The sequence below is a fragment of the Thalassophryne amazonica genome, chromosome 10 (genome assembly GCF_902500255.1).
Source record: "Thalassophryne amazonica chromosome 10, fThaAma1.1, whole genome shotgun sequence".
NCBI classification, from domain to species: Eukaryota; Metazoa; Chordata; class Actinopteri; order Batrachoidiformes; family Batrachoididae; genus Thalassophryne; species Thalassophryne amazonica.
This window is the reverse complement of record NC_047112.1, coordinates 38,292,897-38,317,501: the sequence shown is the minus strand read 5'-3', so window position 1 is coordinate 38,317,501 and position 24,605 is coordinate 38,292,897. Positions and strand designations below refer to the sequence as shown.

The following is a 24,605-nucleotide window of genomic DNA, read 5'->3' as shown; positions in this document are numbered from 1 at the left end:
CAGCAAACTTTATGATGGTGTTGTTGGGGTGAGAGGCGGCACAGTCGTAGGTGAAGAGGGTGTAGAGAATAGGGCTGAGGACGCAGCCCTGCGGGGTACCGATGTTGGTGGTGATGCTGGCTGAGGTCCTATTCCCAATCTTGACAGACTGTGGTCTGCCAGTCAGAAAGTCCAGAAGCCAGTCACAGAGGGTGGGGTGGAGTCCAAGGGCAGACAATTTGTAGGTGAGTTTGTGAGGGATGACCATGTTGAAAGCAGAGCTGTAGTCAATGAAAAGTACTCTGATGTAAGAGTCTTTATTTTCCAGGTGGGAGAGGGAGGCGTGCAGGGCGGCGGCAATGGCATCCGAGGTTGACCTGTTGTGCCTGTAAGCGTACTGCAGGGGGTCTGTGGTGTCCGGTATGCAGCCCTGAATGTATGACAGTACCACTCTCTCGAAACACTTCATAATGATTGGAGTGAGTGCCACTGGCCTATAGTCATTCAGGCAAGATGGGGGGTTCTTCTTGGGGAGGGGGATGATGGTGGTGGTCTTGTAGCAGGTGGGAACAGTGCATTGACTGAGGGAAAGTTTGAAGATGGAGGTAAGAACGTCAGTCAGCTCGTTGGCACACGCTCTGAGGGCACGACCAGGTATGTTATCCGGGCCAACAGCTTTCCGGAGCCGAATACTCCTCAGTGCTCTGTGTACCTGGGCTGGTGTGATAACGAGAGGGGAGGAGGGAGGTTGGGCAGCCGAAGTGTGTGTATGATCTATGGATGTGGTACAGGTGGAGGTGGAGCTCTCAAAGCATGAGTAGAACACATTGAGGTCTTCCAGGAGGCTGTCTGAAGAGCTGATGGTGGTGGTCCTGGGGCCGGTTCTGAAGTCTGAGATGTGGTTCAGACCTTGCCACATCCTCCTGGGGTCAGCATTGGAGTAGAAGTTCTCTGTCTTCTCTCTATGCTGCCTCTTGGCCGCTCTTATGGCCTTCTTCAGTCTATATTGTGCAGCTTTGCGCTCAGCCTCATTGCCAGATTTAAATGCAGCAGTGCGAGCACGCAGTAAGCGCAGTAAGCGCAGTACCTCGGTATTAATCCAGGGCTTCTGGTTGGGGAACTTCTTGACTTGTATGGTGGGTATGATGTTCTCAACACAGGTGCTGATATACCCAGATACATACTCAGCATATTCTACTACGCTAACAGAAGAATCCTCCTGGATGGCCGCGGAGGATTCCTCTGTTTAAAATCCTGCAGGGTAGCAAGGTCACCCTGCTCAAGCCAACACATGTCCAGGCCCATTTGAAGTTCACCAGTGACCATCTGGATGATCCAGAGGAGGCATGGGAGAAGGTCATGCGGTCAGATGAGACCAGAATAGAGCTTTTTGAAATAAACTCCACTTACCATGTTTAGAGGATGAGAACAACCCCAAGAAAACCATCCCAACCGTGAAGCATGGTGGTGGAAACATCATACTCTGGGGGTGCTCTTCTGCAAAGGGAACAGGACGACTGCACCGTATTGAAGGGAGGATGGATGGGGTCATGTACTGTGAGATTTTGGCAAACAACCTCCTTCCCTCAGTAAGAGCATTGAAGATGGGTCGTGGCTGGGTCTTCCAGCATGACAATGACCCCAAACACACAGCCAGGGCAACTAAGGAGGGGCTCCGTAAGAAGCATTTCAAGGTCCTGGAGTGGCCTGGCCAGTCTCCAGACCTGAACTCAATAGAAAATCTTTGGAGGGAGCTGAAACTCCAAACCTGAAAGATCTAGAGAAGATCTGTATGGAGAAGTGGACCAAAATCCCTGCTGCAGTGTGTGCAAACCTGGTGAAAAACTACAGGAAACGTTTGACCTCTGTAATTGCAAACAAAGGCTACTGTACCAAATATTAACATTGATTTTCACAGGTGTTCAAATACTTATTTGCAGCAGTAACATACAAATAAATGATTAAAAAAATCATACATTGTGATTTCCGGATTTTTTTTAGATTATGTCTCTCACAGTGGACATGCACCTAAGATGAAAATTTCAGACCCCTCCATGATTTCTAAGTGGGAGAACTTGCAAACTCGCAGGGTGTTCAAATACTTATTTTCCTCACTGTATGTGTGTGTGTGTGTGTATATATATATATATATATATATATATATATATATATATATATATATATATATATATATATATATCTATCTATATATATCTATATATATCTATATATATATATATATATATCTATCTATATATATATATATATATATATATATATATATATATATATACACAGCTAGTGAACGAAAGTGCAATGTTGACTGGTTGAAAATATCAGGCTCCTCTGGCTATCAATGGAAGCACATGTTACGTATTTGAAACATTTTACCACAAAATAAAGTTTTTATTGACAGTTTGTGTGATATCAGCAGCTCCGAATAATAATAAAGGCAAACTTGGCACCACATTCCCCTTCTATGCCTCTACGCACTTACGGACTGAGTCAACAGCATTTCCATAGCATATCCATATCTCTGTTTTTCCAAGTGGAAAAGTGCAGAGACGGCACAGAGAAACTTTTTATCCCAGTCCCTCATCTCAGCACTTTCTTAAAACTAAAAAGCACTCCCTGTTTCTAAGAATATAAACAGCAAAAGATTTATAATGTACAGTGATAAAAAGCAAGACTTTTGTTTTGTTTTTTTTGTCTCTATTATGATGGATTTTGTGTGACAAATCAGCTGACCTTTACACAGAAATGACAAAAATAAATGCCTCTTTCTGTGAGTATCACTAGGCCTGATAAAAATCATAGGGGAAACACTGGAACTTGATATTTTATGATGAAATAAATTGTTTATTTTTCATTTACATTGGAAAATGCTTTGGAAGTTTGAGATTTGATTAGATTCGGAATTAATATTGAAAATGACATTTGAAATGACATCAGCTGTGTTTGTAAAGACTGACGTCTGACCTACAAACCAGCTTGATGGCCTTGTGAAAGGCCGCACACCAAGTGCCTTTCTTCAGACTGGCCACTCTTATTTTCATCTGTATGAGCTCAGGACTCGGGTTGAGGGTATTGTTTCTTCAGGTTCACACCTTTGGCATCAGTTCAAGAAAACAAAGTTGTTGCTGTGAAGATAATTTATGTGTCACTGTGACACTGTCAGTGTCCCGCACAACGCTATCTGGGTTAATCATGGGGATGAGTTTGAAGGCAATTTTTTACGCATTGTATGAGAAAAAGGGTGTTTCCTCGGGTGCACTGAATGCCACAGGTTGGTTTCATTACTATGAAGGTATTCCAGTTCTCCACGAACCTTAAAAAGCCATTAAAGGTGTCACAAGTCACTATAACGAATGTCGCACTTTTGTATGCACATGATACTCTTTTGCCCCCAAAACAATGTGGTCTTGTAGTGTTGGTGTGGGGAAGCAGCTTTGGTAGGTGAGGGTCTCTCTCTCTCTCTCTCTCTCTCTCTCTCTCTCTCTTGCATCACTCTGGTTACAGAGAGCAGGTCCACTGTGTGCCACAGTATCTCCTGGGGTTGTTTCAGAAAGTTTATTCAACAAACTCTTTCTTGGAATCTGAGTTGATTTACTATAGAACAGAACAACTGATTTGAAAACGTTGAGCAAAAAAGAAAAAATATAATTAACACCATTAATACTGTAGGCACTACTGTTTACTGCCCTCAAGTGGACATAATGTACAACATAAATGAAATAATAATAATAATAATAATAATAATAATAATAATAATAATAATAATAATAATAATAATAATACACAAAACCTTGTTTTTAACAAACATATAAAAAACCCAACTAACCAGCCTGTCCAGCTTTCTCACAGCCCCAAACTGGAATAAGCGAGTTTAGAAAATGGATGAATACTGCTCTCAAGTGCACATAATGCAGTACCACCACAAACGTTTTAGTGTGAAAAATACATAAAGTAAGAAAATGCATAATAAACAAAATACAGATGATTTTGCATTTTTTCTTATAATAACTATTACCACTACTACTGCTACTGCTATGACTATAAATATTACTAAACATAACTGTTTTACCGCAGCATGGTGGTTCAGTGGTTAGCAGTGTTGCCTGTCAGCAAGAAGGTCATTGGTTCGATTCCCACCTGGGGGCCTTTCTGTGTAGAGTTTGCATGTTCTCCCCGTATTTGTGTGGGTTCCCTCCGTGTGCTCCGGCTTCCTCCCACATCCAAAGACATGCGGGTTAGGTGGATTGGAAACTTTAAATTGACCGTAGGTGTATGTGTGGGTGTAAATGTGTTTGTCTGCCTACATGTGTCCCTGTGATTGACTGGCATCCTGTCTAGGGTGTACTCTGCCTCATATCTCATGACTGCTGGAATAGGCTTCACCCTCTGTGACCTGACCCTTAAGGTGCGTTTACACATAACCAAGACGCGTTACGAATGTCATTTTTCTGTCATTCGTGACACATTCCTGACATTCTTAATGTGACTTAACGCATCTGAAAAGGTTTCTTACTAGTGCGTGTTGGTGCGTGATATACTTGATATTCGTGGAGCATGTTTTTGCCTGTCAAAAAAATCTTCCACGAATGTCACCCACCACCCTCATTTCGTTTCACGCAACTGAGCGTATTGATCCGTCTTGATGAGTATTGATCCTTAATAGACCGTCACAACGTTCGTAGTGGTTCCTGTGATGGTCCTTGGAGCCCAAACTGTCACGCGTTATTGTGAAGCGACACGGAAACTGTCAAGTTTTGACACGACTTGTAACGCGGCGTCACATTTCACTGCGCGCCACGACGAATCAGTTTTCTGTCACGTGCGCACAATTAAACTCGACTCCAAATGTCGTTCCACAGTTCCTGCTGAAGCTCGTCAAGACGCTCCTGCAGGTGTTCCACCTGCTGTTGTAACAGATGGGCGGGAGAACAAGTCTGAGCCAGAGGAGTGAGAGGAGACTCACGTGCAGACAGACATCTCTGCACCTCCTCCAGTCTGGCGGAGAAAGAAGCGCGGGCACAATTAAACCCTGCTGCACAACATTCAGTTTGATTGCAGACACCAAGTCGGCTAAAAGTCTAATTTCAGTGCTCTTCAGCTCGCTTCTGCAGGTGTTCTACGTGCTGCATGTGCCTGATGTTTGGGAAAATGCGCGAGACGACAGCCACATGAAGCCACACATCTGGCTCTGTCCTCCTCCTCCTCCTCTCTGCACCACTCCATGGCACAGAGCCCAAATATGCATGCGGTCACAAAGTTCTGAATTCGGTTGGATGAATATGTGTGTGTGTGGAGACAATTCACCTCGTTCACAACGTGACAGAACTTAACAATGTGCTGTTACGCGGAATAGCGCGCAACAACGCGGAACGCTATCCTTGATCGTGCGTAATGGTTCCTGATAATTCTCCAGCAACACGTGCCATTAATCGTGACGTGTGGTAACAGGTTGCAGCAGTTCCTGAGGACACCTGACGCCTCTGCCCCGAATCATCACATTCGTGATCAGCGGCCAAGAATGTGTACTTTGTGGTATTCGTGACTTGTCGTTATGTGTAAACGCAGCATTAATGAAAGTAAGCGGGTATAGAAAGTGGATGGATGGTTTACTCGCAAACATGGAACCAAAGTCAAGTGACTAGTCATGAACATTAAAAGGTCTTCACGTGGACATAAGGCTGCCCAACAAAACCATTTCAATGTGAATAATGCAGATGTTTGTACATTTTTATGATAATAATAGTAATTTTTCAGGCCTGCCAATCTGCATACATTTTTGTACTAGACATGCATTTTGACATCCAAGTACAGTGGTATGGATTATCACTGAAAAGTATGCAAAAAAATAAAATAATCACTCAAACAAACAAACAACAACAAAGCTCAGGTACATTAATGAAAAGTTGTGCTGCACTCCTGTGTGCCAGGTGGAGTGTCATGAGCTCCACTGAGAGTGCTAGCAAACACCCTTACGAAAAAGTTCAATAGGTTTCTATAGGATTCTATAGAGGTCATATAGCTTTCTATAGAACACCTATAGACACGCGACCTACAGGGTCTTGGCCTATAGAGACCGATAGCATTCTACAGACATAAGGACCTATAGGCGCCATTGCGTATAGAAACCTATAGGTTTCTATAGACATGCCAGTATATAGAAACACCATATTAATCAATTCTGGCTCAAATGTAGCCGATAAATTATCTGATAGAAAAAATGTGGAATTTGGATGAAAAAACAGATTGTTTTATTTTGTCTGCATATTTTTATGCAAGATAACGTTGCCACTGTACTAGCAAGGAGATATTAATTTTTGTTCACTTGTAACTATAATATATTTGAGAAGTGTGTATATACACATCACGCTTATACACAAGCAGATAAAGGCAAAGTATAAAAAAGTTACACAACATTACAAATTCAACAATATCTTTTATTACAAGTTAAAAATTATTACATGTATATACATAATCACATATATCATTTTCTTTGTCGAACCATGGAACTTGGAAACTGCAGTATCATCAAACACAAGTATAGATGTAAACATCCAAACAGGTCAGCATTAATGCAGACAGTTTGCTTCAAATGGTTACTATAACATCTGTAACTAAACTACACATGCATATGTTATATCAGTTCAACCCATACGCCAGTGTATACAATCCTGTAGGACCGTCTATATCCTATGCCAGAGGTGGGACTAAGTTACTGTCAAATCATTCTCAAGTCATGAATCGGCAAGTCTCAAGTCAAATCTCAAGTGAGCTTGCAAACAATTGGTGGCCGATTCATGACTTGAGAGTGACTTGACGGTGACTTTGAGAGAATTCTATAGGCTGCCCTATAGCATTCTATAGAGGGCCAAGTTCTGCTAACATGTAAAACATTCATGTGTAACCATCAATTCACAACTTAATCCCAGTAAAACCGAGAAGGCAGTGGGCACAGGTAAGATGAAACATCAGTTTTCATAAAAATACATTTTTGCGGGATGTCTCCTGGATAAATACAAATATTTGGGTTATCTGCATGTTGGTCAATATTTACAAGAAAGTCAGATGAACAGCCTAGCCTTGCATCAACAAATAATGGTCTTCGTGTAATGCTGAATGGCTTTACTAGTATGATATTTGCTTTATCACACAAACAAAAACCATTATCATTCATGCAGTCTGGTCCCAATTTAACACAGAGAAAAGTTTCAATTCTTCCATATTTATACACACCATGAGTAAATGCAACATAGCAGTTGCAATGCCGCGCAGATTGAAAATAGTCACTGCTGGCATACAGCTGGTGGTGAAAAATAAATCTCTTATATACAATGGCGGAAGTGTGCACTTGGTTCCCTGTCAGTCTGCTTGCAGCCAGTAACTTTGATGGAGGCAGAATAACATGCTCTCCTTTGCCAAGAGCACGCAAATTATTTGAAAGTACGTTTGTACATTTTGATTTAGTGTGTCTGCTGGCCAATGAGGTATACAGGACAGACACATCAGTGTTCTCCTCCATGCAACTAACTGCTAACTCTGTCACCACCTTCATGAGAGAGAATGTCTCACAAATCTGAAAACCAACTTTCTGGGTACCGTGGAAACACCTAATCAAAGTCCTGTTGTATCCCTCAAAAACAAAGGTGGAAGTTGCCCATAAAGGGCCAGTGTTGATAACTGACTGGGCAAAATGAATCAATGAGTGGACATTGAAAGTGCAATGTCTTATTCCATATAAACGCTCAGTCATCAGAACAAACATCCTGAGGCAAGCATTGCTCTCACGAACCTTTCTTTCAGAAACACTCACTCATGAGGTAATAAATACCAAATACAAATAGGAACCAGTGTTTCATATACACAGCAGGTAAAATTCCCTGAAATACCACCAAAGAATAGAACAGGAGAGCTCGCCATTCAGATGCCTTCCAATACTTCCGCGTTTTGAGAGACCTGGGGCATCTGGTTATTTCACTTGTCTATGGAAATTCTATAGACTAGCCTGTAGCAACCTATAGGCCATGCCTATAGAATTTCCTATAGATTTCCTATAGATTTTTTTTGTAAGGGCAGCAGCTGCTTGTTGTGGGCAGAAACACAAATCTGTCCTTTCTGAGCATTTTATGACAAATAACTTGGATATTAGTTGTACTAACTGATCATCTAAGAAGTCTGTGCTGCAGTGTTTACTTCAAGTGAATTTGTTTGTCGTTAACACTGTTAGTAGGTCACGGTCACATGGTGATGTTGACTCCGCTGTTATTCCATTCGGGGTTTTCACATATACCATAATCCCTTGCGCGCCATAGAGTCGCTGCAGTCAAAACAACATAGAGAATCCACACGATGACAATTGTAAATGAATATTATACTACAAAAATGTAATTTTTTTTATGCTTTTCATCGCGTTAATAAGAGACTGCTGCATGATACCCTGAAAACTTGCTAAAACAATTATAACCACAAATCCGTGTCTGCTACGTTTAATTTGCGTGGAATTTAATAAGCGCAAACCGAATTTCAGACATATTATATATATTAGTCTGGAACAAAGAGGACAAACAGTGTTGTAAAGAACAATAATCAAGACGTTAAAGAGCAAACTTCACTTTCCCACAGAACGACATGATCAGGAAGCGAATGTAGCTCACAGCAGCTCCCACTGAAAATAACGGAGAGACAGCCTGTGATTCTCACATTTACATAAAACAAACGCAATAACAATGTCTATAAACCCAGAGAATATATTCATGAGAGTTTTAGGCACAATATAAAAATAGTTTTATGTTGTAATGTTAATTGTGTTGTCCGTGTGCAGCAGTTAAAGTGAAGCGTGATCAGAGCGTCTCAATGCAGTTCTCATACTGAGATCTTGCAGCGCAGCGACCTCTCCGAGGTTTGTGGGATTTGAAACCTGAAAACCCTCGAGACTTTTCAGGTTTCAAACCTGAAAAGCCTCTATAGAGGGTTTTCAATCACATGACCGATTTACTGCAGGACAGGTGCCGTCTCCATTCTGGATTACAAGGAGGCTGGCGCGTGATAGAAAAATGGAGAGAATGTATGGTTATTGCAAGGCTTTAAATCCTTGAGATAAAGCCATTTATCGTGATAGATGTGTAGCAGTTGGTTCAGTGGATCCGTATCTTATACCAGATAGTGAATTTAGTGGTGATGTAATGAACTGGCTGACAGTGTCACACTGCGATATTGTGAACTAGGAAGCTGCCGACCAGGTCAGCCTCGCTGGCCTCCTGCAGAGCATCACAGCGGAGCTCTGAAAGCGGAGGTCGTCTTCAAGTCCTGAGCGATTTCTCTCACCAGGCGCTAGAAGGGCAGCTTGCAGATCAGCAGCTCAGTGCCCGAGGACTCAGTGTAAATAAGCATCTGTATTAGAAGCGTTCTTGTGTTATCCTCGGCAGTATTTTTATGCATTCTTATTGCCGAATAAAATAAAATAAAATTCTGGTAGCAGTGGATTTCTGTTAGCGGCGGATCTCCCTCAGCGCCACGGTGCCGTGAGGCTTCTTCACACCAACGTTGAAGCTTCTGCAATTGTTCGCCAAATGCACGTAGCGTATCACAGCAGCCACCGCATCGTAATCCAGAATGGCCGCGGGACACAAAATGACGTGACCGATACGTCACATGAAAACCCTCTATAGTAACTGAGTCAATAAGCCACCTGTCATGAAAACCACTGCACAGTCCACAAAACTGTACTTTAATAAAACACCCATACCAAGGTTAGCTTATTTGATGGCACTTTTTTCATAACTCTGAGAAGAGGACTAAGAAATACCAAGTCTGCACTTCAGAATTCATGTAACGTAACGCCTAAGCTATAAGTCCTGATGTTAATCAGGTTCTCAAAACCCTGATACTACTTGTCCTACAGATGCTACTTGCTACTACAGGTGCCTCAATATTGGCAGACAACCAATCCTTGGTGGATCTATTACTGTTCATAACTTCAAATAGCACCTTTCAGATCCCTGATTAAATTGAATGTTAATAAATGTTTAAACTTGTGAATGCCTCCTCTCCCAAATTCAGAATTTTTGCTCAACTTTAGGATATTGGCTAAAGCTCCAAAAGAAAAGTCTTTTAGATTTACTATGGTAGGCTTAACATTTTTAGATGGGCTGAAACTGCACCAGGGCATGCTTAACTTTTTTTTTTTTTTTTTGCTTGTGACAATAAATAGTGTAGTGTAGCATTAAAGCTGTATGGCCTTTCAAATTTTACAAAACTGAAAAAAATTTAGTTTCTACTGAAATCCAGTTGCACGCTAACATCTGTAGGATGTCTTGTAAATCACTTCAGATGTGTTGTCTGGTTTCATAAATAGTGTTTTTAGCTTTAGAAGTGTTTGTTTCTCACTAACTTTTACAAAATATATGAGAAGCATATTAGATTCATACAGAAATAAGCTGTTTCTGAGCATTTTCCGCCATGTTGGATTAGTTTGTTTGCGCGAGCAACCAGCTGATGTCACTGTGCATCTAAACGCTGATTGGCTGTCACTATGGGCTTCCCAGCATCCTTCTACAAGTTGGGGGAAGCCCCCACACAATCAGTGATGGCCCTATGGTCACTTTCATAGACTGTATGGGTTGCTACGGAATGAAGTTCAAGGCTGTCTATTCTTTTGAAATTTTCCCCTTCAGGGGAACTATTTATTAATTTTTTCTAGACAATGCAGATTTCTATATTGGCAATGTCATATTATGAATCCCCATTTAAAGGCTCACTCACTCACTCATCTTCAACTGCTTACTCCAATTAAGGGTCACCTGCACCTACGGACAAGTTAAAGTTTCCCATTCATCGAACCTGCATGTCTTTGGATGTGGGAAGAAACCGGAGTACCCAGAGAGAACCCACGCAAACACGGGGAGAACATGCAAACTCCACACAGAAAGGCCACAGGCGGGACACGATTCCATGACTTTCTAGCTGTGAGGCAACAGTGCTAACCACTAAGACACCGTGCTGTCCCATTTAAAGGCTAATGAATAAAAAAATAGTGGTGCCAAAGATAATTAGTTTTATGACTTAAATCTGAAATATAATGCAGTGCTAGAAGACCTATCTATTTTGTCACGTGATAATTTCACAAGGACCACAATGGAAATCAGTGTTAATGCTTCATTGTGTCATCTGTGTATTCATTGATATATTTTCCTCTGTATGTTTATATTAATGTTGCAGAATAAACCCAATCACTCAGTCAATCATAAACAACATTTTATTTACGTTTTAATGGCATCTGCAGGAGGGCGTGCGTGTGCACAAACAGAGGCTTTTGAAAAGAGTGGGTTACCTTTGACTGTGTGTGATGCATGTGCACGTTTGTGAGATGTATTGTAAATCACTCCAGAGGTGTTATCAGGGGGTATTCCAGCAAACGCGATTAAGCCAAATCCCCACTTATTTTGACAAGTCGCAACTTTCTAAGAGAGGGTTCCATTCCAGCAATCTCACTAACGTCAAGTCTTGTTGAGTTACCATAGTAACTTATAGTTCTGAACTAGTCTGGTTGCTACCAGGCTAATTGTCAAGCTTAGCCCTAGTTGCCGCTTAACCATACCCGTCAACTCTGGGAAATATCAGAGAGGGAGATATTTTTTGCCATAAACTTGTCATTAATATGCAACCCACCCTTGAGCCCTGTAGAGTGCCGTGCATTTTTTTTCTTTCTTTCTTATTAAGTAATCCTAATTAATTAATTTATTTATTGAGCAGTATGTAAAATAGTAAAAAAAAAAAAAGAAAAAAAAAAAGTCCAGTAGAGTTAAGTGCCACTCTTTGCAGCTTTGAGTTCATCTTTTGTAGGTTTGAAGTCACTGGCCCTGCAATGTGAGTTGAGTTTGAATCAAAATCAGAACCAAATTTATTGCCAAGTAAGTTTGCACATACAAGGAATTTGATCTGGGGTTATTGGTAGAGGTAGGCAATACTGGGAATTTTGGTATTGTTCCGATAGCAAGTAAATACAGGCCCAGTATCGCTGATATCGATACCGATACTGATACTTTTTCATATTTAAGCTTCATAGATCCAAAGGATCCAAAAGACCTAGGAAAGAATTTCGCCAAACATTGTATGTGACAACAAAATACTTTATTATCACAATCAACATTTTTGTTTAAAAAAAAATCACTCAACACAACTTAAAACAAATTCTCCTGAGGTAGAGGGCTGACAAACCACAATACAACAAAATTAACATACCACAACAAATACTGTAAACTGTTTCAACTTATTCTGTTTTTCAAGTCGAACAATACAATAAAATAATACAAAAAATAAGGAATTTCTTCCCTTCAGTGCACTTCTCTATGTTGTTTCATAAATAAAGAGTGTTAAAAAATAGAACTTTAAAACAATCTTTTGAGGTTAGAGAGCTGACAAACCACAATAGAGAAAAAACTAACACACCACAACAAATATTGTAAACAGTTGCAAACTTGTTCAATTTTTTTTTCCAAGTCAAACAATACAAGAAAATAATACAAAGAATAAGGAATTTCCTCCCTTCAGTGCACTTCTGGCTTTAAACAGGCTGAGCCTACCTGCATGGCTGTTGGCTGGCGCCGCTGAGCCACGTGACGGCGCAACAACAAAAGACCGGGGGGGGGGGGGGGTTGCACTGCTCCGTGTTGCGTGACACAGACAGAGAGTAGACGTTGATGAATTTGCCTGCGCTGTTGTGTGGGCCGCCAGAAGAGGAGGTACTGCTGGCCCACCACCAGAGGGCGCCCTGCCTGAAGTGCGGGCTTCAGGCACGAGGGGGCGCTGCCGCCTTACAGGAACAGCCGAGGTGACAGCTGTCACTCATCAACTATGACAGCTGTCACCGATCATCTGCACTTCACCCTGGATAAAAGCAGGATGACACCTCCACCACGTCGCCGAGATATCGTACTTCTTTGAGAGGTAACTTTCTCTGCCTGCGTACTATATTGATTGATTCTAAGAGCTATTGTGTTGCAGCTGTCTACCCAGAGGACCGGCGTGGGTCGCGACAGTTTCGTCCTTCTTCCCACCAGATAAGTGGTACTCAGACGCTGCACGAGTGTGTGTAGAGGTGGAGGTGGAATTCCCACCGTTATTGTTACGGGGTGTATACACACCCACACTTGACTGTCTTTGTTCTCCGCCAGCAGTACCAGATCCGACACGCTGAGACGGTGGCCACCTGGGGACTTCGGGACTTGGCGGCTCCAGTATCCTTCGGGTTCGGTGGCGGTGGAAACCGTGTGGTTCCGGTTCATCTCCAGACGGACGTCTCCTATTGTCGAGCCTGCCCACACGACACCTTCATTCATTGACTTGTATTTATTCTATAATCTGCTGTGTGTGGTTGTGACATTCACAACAGTAAAGTGTTCACATTTAACTTCCTCTATTGTCCGTTCATTTACGCCCCCTGTTGTGGGTCCGTGTCACTACACTTTCCCAACAGGATATCTCGGCCAGCGTCATGGACTCCGAGGAGCGTCACCCAGCTGTTGAATGACCAATGGGAGAGCAGGGAGCGCAGGCATCTGCAGGAGGCGTGATTGGTGAGCTGCAGCACATCCTCACCGCCTTTACGGCTCGGTTGGATCAGATGACCGAGCAAAACATCCTCCTGAACCGCAGGGTGGAGGCTCTCTCCGCACAGGTGGCGGCGAGCGCTCAGGGCGCTGCGGCAGCTCCTCCTCCTGCCGACCCTGTGCAAGAAATGAATGTTCCAGTGGTCGTTCAACAACCCCTCCCACCATCCCCTGAAGCATACATAAACCCCCCAGAGCCGTACGGAGGTTGTGTGGAGACGTGCGCGGACTTTCTCATGCAATGTTCGCTCGTCTTTGCACAACGTCCCGTCATGTACGTGTCTGATGCTAGTAAAGTAGCTTATGTAATTAATCTGCTTCGAGGAGAGGCACGCGCTTGGGCTACGGCGCTTTGGGAGCAAAATTCACGGCTCCTTCATACGTATACTGGGTTTGTGAGGGAGTTCAGAACAGTGTTTGATCACCCTAACAGAGGAGAGACCGCTTCAACAGTGCTGCTGTCAATGCGACAGGGGCGCCGGCGTGCAGCCGAATATGCAGTCGACTTCCACATCGCGGCTGCGAGGTCCGGCTGGAATAACGTTGCGCTCCGCGCCGCCTTCGTAAACGGACTGTCGTCGGTCCTGAAGGAGCACCTGGTAGCTAAGGAAGAACCGCGGGATTTAGATGGGCTTATCGATCTCGTTATACGGTTAGACAATCAGTTGGAGGAACGCCGTCGGGAGCAAGGCGAAGGACGTGGCCGGGCACGCGCCGTCCCTCTCCCTTCCGGGTTCAAAAAGGTTCCGCCCTCCCCACGCTCCACAGCCGCAGCGCTCCGTGGGGCAACAGCTCCCCCTGCTGACGTTGCTAGGGAAACGCACAGGGCCAAAATGAGAACAGCTGACAGAATGAGGAGGCTGGTCCACGGGGAGTGTTTTATCTGCAGCTCAAAAGAGCACATGCAGAAAAACTGCCCCAAACGGCCAAAACGACAACACCCGCCCTTAGAGACTGGGCTAAGGGGGGGTCATAACATTCACGTGGGACACACACATATCGCCACACGACTCCCAGTCACAATCCTGAGTGGGGATTTAACCCTTCAAGCCCCAGCACTGGTGGACACGGGGTCCGAAGGGAATCTGCTAGACAGCAGATGGGCAAGGGAGGTAGGGCTCCCTCTGGTGGCGCTTCCTTCGCCATTGCAGGTGCGGGCACTAGATGGCACCCTTCTCCCTTTAATCATGCACAAGACACCACCTGTAACTCTGGTGGTGTCTGGGAATCATCGGGAGGAGATCGAGTTTTTTGTGACTCCTTCTACCTCCCGCGTGATTTTGGGCTTCCCGTGGATGCTAAAACACAATCCCCGGATTGATTGGCCGTCCGGGGTGGTGGTACAGTGGAGCGAGACCTGCCATCGGGTGTGTTTAGGATCCTCGGTCGCCCCTGGTTCCCAGGCTAAGGAGCAGGTCAAAGTCCCTCCCAATCTGTCGGTGGTGCCGGTTGAGTACCACGATCTTGCTGACGTTTTCAGCAAGGATCTGGCACTCACCCTTCCCCCGCACCGTACGTACGATTGCGCCATCGATTTGATTCCAGGCGTGGAGTTCCCGATCAGCAGGCTGTACAACCTCTCACGACCTGAGCGCGAATCGATGGAGACCTACATCCGGGACTCCTTAGCTGCCGGAACTCCACCTCCCCGATGGGAGCAGGTTTCTTTTTTGTGGGCAAGAAAGATGGCGGTCTTCGTCCATGCATTGATTATCGGGGGCTGAACGAGATCACGGTTCACAACCGATACCCGTTGCCTTTGTTGGATTCGGTGTTCACCCCCCTGCATGGAGCCAAAATATTCACAAAGCTGGATCTTAGGAACGCATATCACCTAGTTCGGGTCCGGAAGGGAGACGAGTGGAAGACGGCATTCAACACCCCGTTAGGTCATTTTGAGTACCTGGTCATGCCGTTCGGCCTCACTAACGCCCCCACGACGTTCCAAGCTTTGGTAAATGACGTCTTGCGGGACTTCCTGCACCGATTCGTCTTCGTGTATCTGGACGATATACTCATTTTTTCTCCGGACCCTGAGACTCATGTACGGCATGTACGTCAGGTCCTGCAGCGGTTGTTGGAGAATCGGCTGTTTGTGAAGGGCGAGAAGTGTGAGTTTCACCGCACCTCTTTGTCCTTCCTGGGGTTTATCATCTCCTCCAACTCCGTCGCCCCGGATCCAGCCAAGGTCGCGGCGGTGAGAGACTGGCCCCAACCTACGAGCCGGAGGAAGCTGCAACAGTTCCTCGGCTTCGCAAATTTTTACAGGAGGTTCATTAAGGGGTATAGTCAGGTAGTTAGCCCCCTGACAGCCCTGACCTCACCAAAAGTTCCCTTCACCTGGTCGGATCGGTGCGATGCCGCGTTCAGGGAGTTGAAACAGCGCTTCTCGACTGCACCCGTCTTGGTGCAGCTCGATCCCAGTCGCCAGTTTGTGGTTGAAGTGGACGCCTCTGACTCAGGGATAGGAGCCGTGCTATCCCAGAGCGGAGAGACCGATAAGGTTCTTCACCCGTGTGCCTATTTCTCCCGCAGCTTGACCCCAGCAGAGCGGAACTATGACGTGGGCAATCGAGAGCTCCTTCCGGTGAAAGAGGCTCTTGAGGAGTGGAGACACCTGCTGGAGGGGGCGTCAGTGCCTTTCACGGTCTTTACTGACCACCGGAACCTGGAGTATATCAGGACCGCCAAGTGACTGAACCCCAGGCAAGCCCGCTGGTCACTGTTCTTCGGCCGTTTTGACTTCCGGATCACCTACCGCCCCGGGACCAAAAACCAGAGGTCGGATGCCTTGTCCCGGGTGCATGAACATGAAGTCAAGACCGAGCTGTCGGATCCACCGGAACCCATCGTACCGGAGTCCACTATCGTGGCTACCCTTACCGGGGACGTGGAGAAGATCGTCCGGGAGGCCCTGGCACGGAGCCCGGATCCCGGAACAGGGCCGAAGAACAGACTATACGTCCCACCAGAAGCCAGGGCTGCCGTCCTGGACTTCTGTCATGGGTCCAAGCTCTCCTGCCACCCAGGGGTGCGTAGGACCATGGCAGTGGTCCGGCAGCGCTTCTGGTGGGCGTCTCTGGAGGCTGACGTCCGGGCTTACATCCAGGCCTGCACCACCTGCGCCAGGGGCAAGGCGGACCACCAAAAGGCACAGGGACTTCTTCAGCCGCTTCCTGTGCCTCATTGCCCCTGGTCTCACATTGGTCTGGATTTTGTCACGGGCCTCCCGCCGTGCCGGGGGCACACCACCATCCTCACGATAGCGGACCGGTTCTCCAAGGCGGCCCACTTCGTGGCCCTCCCGAAGCTCCCGTCGGGCCAGGAGACAGCGTATCTCCTGGTCCACCATGTCGTCCGTCTGCATGGGATACCAACAGACATCGCCTCGGATCGCGGTCCCCAGTTTTCCTCGCAGGTTTGGAGATGTTTCTGCCGGGAACTGGGGGCCACCGTGAGCCTCTCGTCTGGGTATCACCCTCAGACTAACGGACAGGCTGAACGGGCCAGTCAAGAGCTGGAGCAGGCCCTGCGATGTACTACATCCGCACACCCGACGGCTTGGAGTGAACACCTGGCCTGGATCGAGTACGCGCATAACAGCCAAGTGTCCTCTGCCACCGGCCTCTCCCCGTTCGAGGTGTGTCTGGGGTACCAGCCCCCTTTGTTTCCTGTGGTGGAGGGAGAGGTTGGTGTGCCCTCGGTCCAGGCCCACCTGCGGAGATGCCGTCGAGTGTGGCGCACCGCCCGTTCGGCCTTGTTGAGGGCCCGGACGAGGGCAAAGGCCCATGCAGACCGTCGACGGTCCCCGGCTCCCGCATATCAGCCCGGGCAGGAGGTATGTCTATCCACACGGGACATACCTCTCCAGGTGGCTTCCCCCAAATTAAAGGACCGCTACATAGGGCCTTTCCGGATCCTCAAGGTCCTCAGTCCCACCGCAGTGAGGCTCCAACTCCCGGCCTCACTGCGGATCCATCCAGTCTTTCATGTGTCTCGGTTGAAACCGCATCGCACCTCAAAAAAAAGCTTGAGTATCGATCTTTTTACATGATGATCATTCAACATCAATACCAGCGTTGGTATCGGTATTATCAATATTAGGATCGATCCGCCCACCTCTAGTTACTGGAGCAATAAGAAAAGAAAAGAGAAACAATTGTATAAGTAAAAGAGTCAAACAGACTAAACCATATTCACTGTTAAACAAATAAAATGAAATGGAATGGAATACCAATGCACATGCTGAAATGTGAACAATTTCATGCCACCACTTCAAGCTGGACCAATGCAATGCATTCTGGGTAAAATGTACTGATAAATTAATGTGCCCTTATTCTGAAGATTGCATTGCTTTATGCTACTGCTGTGGTGAACATGTTGAAGTTTCTTAGAGCTTGTTAAAATTATGTCCGTAGGTGTTTTTGGTGTCTAAATTATGAAACAACACGACACCATAAGTGAGTGGTTGTCACTCACTTATGGTGTGACATCATTAGTGGTTGTTATCAGTACATTTTACCCAGGATGCATTGCAGTGGTATGTTAATTGTGCACATTTAGTCAATCAGCAGTTTCTCGCCAGCCTACTCTCTGAGTTTATTTATTGCTGCTGTGTTCCTTCTTTTCCTTATTAGATGTTTAAATTCCTCATAGGTCTCCATTATAACTGCCTGCTCAGAGGCAGTGAACATTGCTGCTCGCTCTTTACACTTTGCCATTGTGAATCCAGTTGATCTGTCTTCGACCTCATGGGCTGCCTATGAATGGCTGAACACGGAATTAGTCTGACTGGCTGAACATATCTTGACTTAGTTTGTGTGAATGTGGCTCGGCCTTTTTGGAACCCCTTTAGCTTCATCTCATTTGTTAGGCTTATTCAAGTCAGGTGTTTCACATTACAGTTTTTCTCAATTTATAAGACACTAAATTCCATTGACTACACGCATTCTCCAACTGACTGCATACGTTTCTCAAAAAACACAGCTCTGTCGTCAAAATATTGGACACATTTCATGGCTTACACACTGCTCACAAAACTGTTGCACACTGTTAGAAAAAGACTGCACACATTTTTTGCTCATTTGAACAAACATTTCAGTCATAGCACACATTTTTCTTCAAAAAGTGAACACTAGGAGGCAGGATGTGAACACTATTCCAGCACAGCTGTCATAATTAAGACACAACAGGTCAAAGCTGAAAGCACTGTTGCCAATGAACAGCAGAGCATAAAACCTGCTGGGAAGCAGCATCGTCTTCAAAATGGATGTCAGAGGAGCAAGAGGTGGACGAGGAAGATGTGGCCGTGGACGACCCAGATGACCCAGACCGGCGCTGGAACCAGAACCTGGACCGGCCCATGGATCTGGTCCAGATCCAGTACCTGCTCTTCAGCTTCCTCCAGAACCAGAACCAGAACCTGCTCCTCAGCCTTGTTCAGAACCTGTCTGTGCACCTAATCCTGGCCTGCGACCCAGACCAAGGCCAAGGTTTCAACGGAGACAAAGACCCATGCAAAGAAGGAGAATTTCAGATGAGATTCGAGAAACTGTGATCAAATGTGTTGATTCATGGAATGACCCTGAAAGAAGCAGAACAAAGAGTCACACCCAACCTCAGCAGATACACTGTTGGATCAATATCCAATGATTTAAAGAGGACAACAGGGATGTGCAACTCTTCTATACACATTCTTTACACAAAGTGTATATTATATATTTTGGCCCCCTTTTTTTGTTGTTGTTTTTTGGTAGCGTTTCAAGACTGCGTGTTGCAGCAGGATGAGCACCTTTATTCAACCAACACCAAGAGGCCTTAATAGTCCAAACGGTGGTGCAAAATAATGCAATCAAACTTCGGGAAATTCAGCAACGGATCATTCAAGATAATAACCATTTCAGGGGCATCAACAGTGTAAAAGTCTCTCCACCACTGATTGTATCCTGAAGAAAAACAGAGTCAGCATGAAGCAAGTCTACAGAGTTCCCTTCGAAAGAAACACAAAAGAACAGCGATTACAATATGTACAAGTGAATATATAAAATTACGCTTTCATATCATATGAATCATATCATGCTCTTATGCCAATTCTATAAATATAGAACTGTGAAATGTTCTAAAAAGGCTGTTTATAAATTCAAATGCACAGTTCAGATTCACCAGTGCTACTGCATTACAGGAAGTGAACATGACTGACCCATTTGTCTTGTGTGTGTTTATTCAAGAGGGTTTTTCAGTTGGACTCTGATGATGGGCCACATGAATACATCGATGTGGATGAGGCTGGATTCAACCTGGCCAAGAGGAGGAGGAGGGGAAGAAACATCATTGGACAGTGGGCTACAGTCAACATCCCAGGTCAGCGTGGGGGGCAGTGTAACCCTCTGCTCGGCAATAAGCAATTTTGGAGTCACTCACCGCCATGCAGTCCTGGGCCCATACAACACCCAGCGTTTGTTGACTTTTCATAGATGGACTTCATGAGGCCCTGATGGGACAGGTGCAACTGGGTGTTTTTCAAAGAGACACTGTTTTTGTTGTTGTCTGGGACAATGTAAGCTTTCATGGAGGGCGACTGATTAGAGAAGGGTTCAATATGAACCCTCAGTTTATTGTTGTTTTTCTGTCGCCATATTCTCCCTTCCTTAATCCTATAGAGGAATTCTTTTCAGCGTGGAGGTGGAAGGTATATGAGCAGCAGCCATATACTCATGACAATCTTTTGCAGTCAGTGGACTTGGCATGTGATGATGTGTCTGTTGATGCATGCCAGGGCTGGATCAGACACACAAGGTCTTTCTTTCCACGTTCCCTGGCCAGAGAAAGTATAGCTTGTGATGTTGATGAGGTCCTGTGGCCTAATCAAGCTGACAGCATTGATGCAGATGTGGTGTAAATACTGTAATGTTATACAGTATACTGTACTGTGAACAATATCAATCAATCAATCAATCAATCAATCAATCAATTTTATTTATATAGCGCCAAATCACAACAAACAGTTGCCCCAAGGCGCTTTATACTGTAAGGCAAGGCCATACAATAATTACGTAAAAACCCCAACGGTCAAAACGACCCCCTGTGAGCAAGCACTTGGCGACAGTGGGAAGGAAAAACTCCCTTTTAACAGGAAGAAACCTCCAGCAGAACCAGGCTCAGGGAGGGGCAGTCTTCTGCTGGGACTGGTTGGGGCTGAGGGAGAGAACCAGGAAAAAGACATGCTGTGGAAGAGAGCAGAGATCAATCACTAATGATTAAATGCAGAGTGGTGCATACAGAGCAAAAAGAGAAAGAAACAGTGCATCATGGGAACCCCCCAGCAGTCTAAGTCTATAGCAGCATAACTAAGGGATGGTTCAGGGTCACCTGATCCAGCCCTAACTATAAGCTTTAGCAAAAAGGAAAGTTTTAAGCCTAATCTTAAAAGTAGAGAGGGTGTCTGTCTCCCTGATCTGAATTGGGAGCTGGTTCCACAGGAGAGGAGCCTGAAAGCTGAAGGCTCTGCCTCCCATTCTACTCTTACAAACCCTAGGAACTACAAATAAGCCTGCAGTCTGAGAGCGAAGCGCTCTATTGGGGTGATATGGTATTGTAGTGTAAGATTATTTCTAATTTTGTAATGTACAGTCAGGGACTGTAATGGTCCCCTCTGACTCAATTGTGAGTTGCATTTGTGTTCTAGTTGTCATTTTTGGAGACTACATCATTTTTACACTTAATGTGGAAACACAGTGCGGGAACAGTGTTTTGCATTTTGCAGTGCATTGTGCTAATTTTGATCAGTATGTGCACATTTTGACTGGAGTCTTCTAATTTTGACAATAAAGTGCGCTTATGACACAAGTGTGCAGTGTTTTCTGAATTGTGTCCTATTTTGGGGAAATAGTGTGCAATATTTTGGGAAATGTGTGCTATTTTTCAGGAACAGTTGTTTTATCAATTGAGAAAAACTGTAAGTGCCACTTTTCTGAGCTTGCTTCATGGAATGGGTCCCAGGTTACTAAAACAACGTTTTTCAGTTTTATAAGTGTGTATTTCTTAGTAGCTTTTACACAATATATGAGAAACGTTATATTTTCACAGAAACATAGTGGTTTGGGAGCAGATTCCACCATGTTGAATTCACAATGCCTCAATGCCACAATGCCTCTCTACTCTGATTGGCTGTCAGTCCCCACCCCAAAAACAGATATGCGTGATTCATGGCATAAAAATAGGAAGCAGAGTGTGACCCTTTTACCTTTTAAAATAGGTCAAGGTTAGCCATATCTTTGAACTTGTCCAAGGTCAGTGTCCCAAGAATACTCCTTGTGAATTTGAAGACCCTGGAAGTAATAGGACTGGATTTATGCTGAGCACAGACAGACAGACAGACAGACTTCGCAATACCCGATGGCCAGATTTTGATGGCCTTGGGTAAAAACCCAAAGGTGGTATACCTTTAATAGCAGTAGTGATTTAAAAAAGTTGGTTAGTATTGTGAATAATATACAAATATTCACTGTCATGCATATGCACGTGCATAATACTATGCACAATCTTGTTGACAGTCTCTAAAACGTAGTGCTAGGTGCTTAAAAAAAAAGGACTTTACTGAAAGTTTTGTGGTTACAGTGCTGATTGAAGTCGTATTTTCAGAGTAAGGGCGTTTCAACAGTTGTGGGTGTTGTTCACACTTCTGTTTGTAAGAACTGGAGATGCGTTTTTTTCCCCTCCTATGTCTTTTTCTGCATTTTACTGAGAATAAAATAAACCCAGTACAGCCTCATTTGGTTTCTAATATTTTAGTTTTCACAGTGAAGAGAAAGCTCAAAAAGAAGAAGCTGTATCAATTTCAGTTTAATTTTGTAGAAGCAGATCACAGACATGACACAAAACTAAAGTCATTTCAAATGGCAACTTTCTGGCTTTAAGAAACACTATAAGAAATCAAGAAAAAAAGATTGTGGCAGTCAGTAACGGTTACTTTTTTAGACCAAGCAGAGGAAAAAAATATGGAATCACTCAATTCTGAGGAAAAAATTATGGAATCACCCTGTAAATTTTCATCCCCCAAATTAACACCTGCATCAAATCAGATCTGCTCATTGACATTGACCCTATGTGTCTTTTTGCAAGGAATGTTTTTGCAGTTTTTGCTCTATGGCAAGATGCATTATCATCTTGAAAAAATGATTTCATCATCCCCAAACATCCTTTCAATTGTCCAAAATATCAACATAAACTTGTGCATTTATTGATGATGTAATGACAGCCATCTCCCCAGTGCCTTTACCTGACATGCAGCCCCATATCATCAATGACTGTGGAAATTTTTTCATCTTTATAAATCATATTGGAAAGGCACCAAACAAAAGTTCCAGCATCATCACCTTGCCCAATGCAGATTCGAGATTCATCACTGAATAGGACTTTCATCCAGTCATCCACAGTCCACAATTGCTTTTCCTTAGCCCATTGTAACCTTGTTTTTTTCTGTTTAGGTGGTCTTTCGTTTAGCTTTTCTGTATGTAAATCCCATTTCCTTTAGGCGGTTTCTTACAGTTCAGTCACAGACGTTGACTCCAGTTTCCTCCCATTCGTTCCTCATTTGTTTTGTTGTACATTTTTCGATTTTTGAGACATATTGCTTTAAGTTTTCTGTCTTGACGCTTTGATGTCTTCCTTGGTCTACCAGTATGTTTGCCTTTAACAACCTTCCCATGTTGTTTGTATTTGGTCCAGAGTTTAGACACAGCTGACTGTGAACAACCAACATCTTTTGCAACATTGCGTGAAGATTTACTCTCTTTTAAGAGTTTGATAATCCTCTCCTTTGTTTCAATTGACATCTCTCGTGTTGGAGCCATGATTCATGTCAGTCCACTTGGTGCAACAGCTCTCCAAGGTGTGTTCACTCCTTTTTAGATGCAGACTAACGAACAGATCTGATATGATGCAGGTGTTAGTTTTGGGGATGAAAATTTACAGGGTGATTCCATAATTTTTTCCTCAGAATCCATATTTTTTTCCTCTGCTTGGTCTAAAAAAGTAACCGTTACTGTCTGCCACAATCTTTTTTTGTTGTTGTGAAAGTGTAGTGACACGGACCCACAACAGGGGGCGCAAATGAACGGCCAATAGATGAGCCAAAAGGTAACAATTTAATGTTGTGAAATGTGCACAACGAACATAAAGACAATCTCAGAATATAATTACAGTCAATCCACAAGGTGACGTGTGGGCAGGCTCGAGGATAGAAGATGTCTGTCCTGAGAAGAGCCGGAACCACACGATTTCCGCCTCCACAGAACCTGGTGAATACTGGAGCCGCCAAGTCCCGAATTCCCAGGTGATCACCGTCCCCAACTGTCGGATCTGGTACTGCTGGCGAGAACAAAGACAGTCAAGTGTGGGTGTGTGTACACCCAGTAACAACAGCGGTGGGAATGCCACCTCCACCTCTCACTCAATACATGCTGCAGCGATCCCTCAGAGGAAAAAGAGTGCCGTCCTGCACAGCCTCCACAAACTTAGGACCGGTACTCCTGCAAACACTCACAATATACAGATATATTGTAAAACAAATGGCTGAGGATATTAACTCCAATGAAGTATGATATCTCGGCAACGAGGTGGAGATGACGTCTGGTCTTTATGGAGTGAGAGGACGTTGAGTAGATGGGTGACAGCTGTCAAGAGGTAATGAGTGACAGCTGTCACCCCCGGCTGCGTCCTTGGCGGCAGCGCCCTCTCGTGCCTGAAGCCCGCCCTCTGATGGTGGGCCAGCAGTACCTCCTCTTCTGGCGGCCCACACACAACATTTTTCTTGATTTCTTATAGTGTTTCTTAAAGCCAGAAAGTTGCCATTTGAAATGACTTTAGTTTTGTGTCATGTCTGTGATCTGCTTTTTTTCTACAAAATTAAACAACTGAATGAACATCCTCCGAGGGCGGTGATTCCATAATTTTTGCCAGGGGTTGTAATCATAATTTGGTACAAAAGCAGTATCCACAAAAGGCTGAATC

At 44.5% G+C, this 24,605-nt stretch overlaps 1 long non-coding RNA gene across 1 annotated transcript; it reads left to right on the top strand.

The window, feature by feature from the left end:
- The first annotated feature begins 243 nt into the window (after positions 1-243).
- LOC117519496 lies at positions 244-21,698 on the top strand. The gene is made up of 4 exons (XR_004563305.1): positions 244-415; positions 17,236-17,239; positions 20,814-20,820; positions 21,689-21,698. It is a non-coding gene; the product is annotated as an uncharacterized LOC117519496 (long non-coding RNA).
- Positions 21,699-24,605: the final 2,907 nt, after the last annotated feature.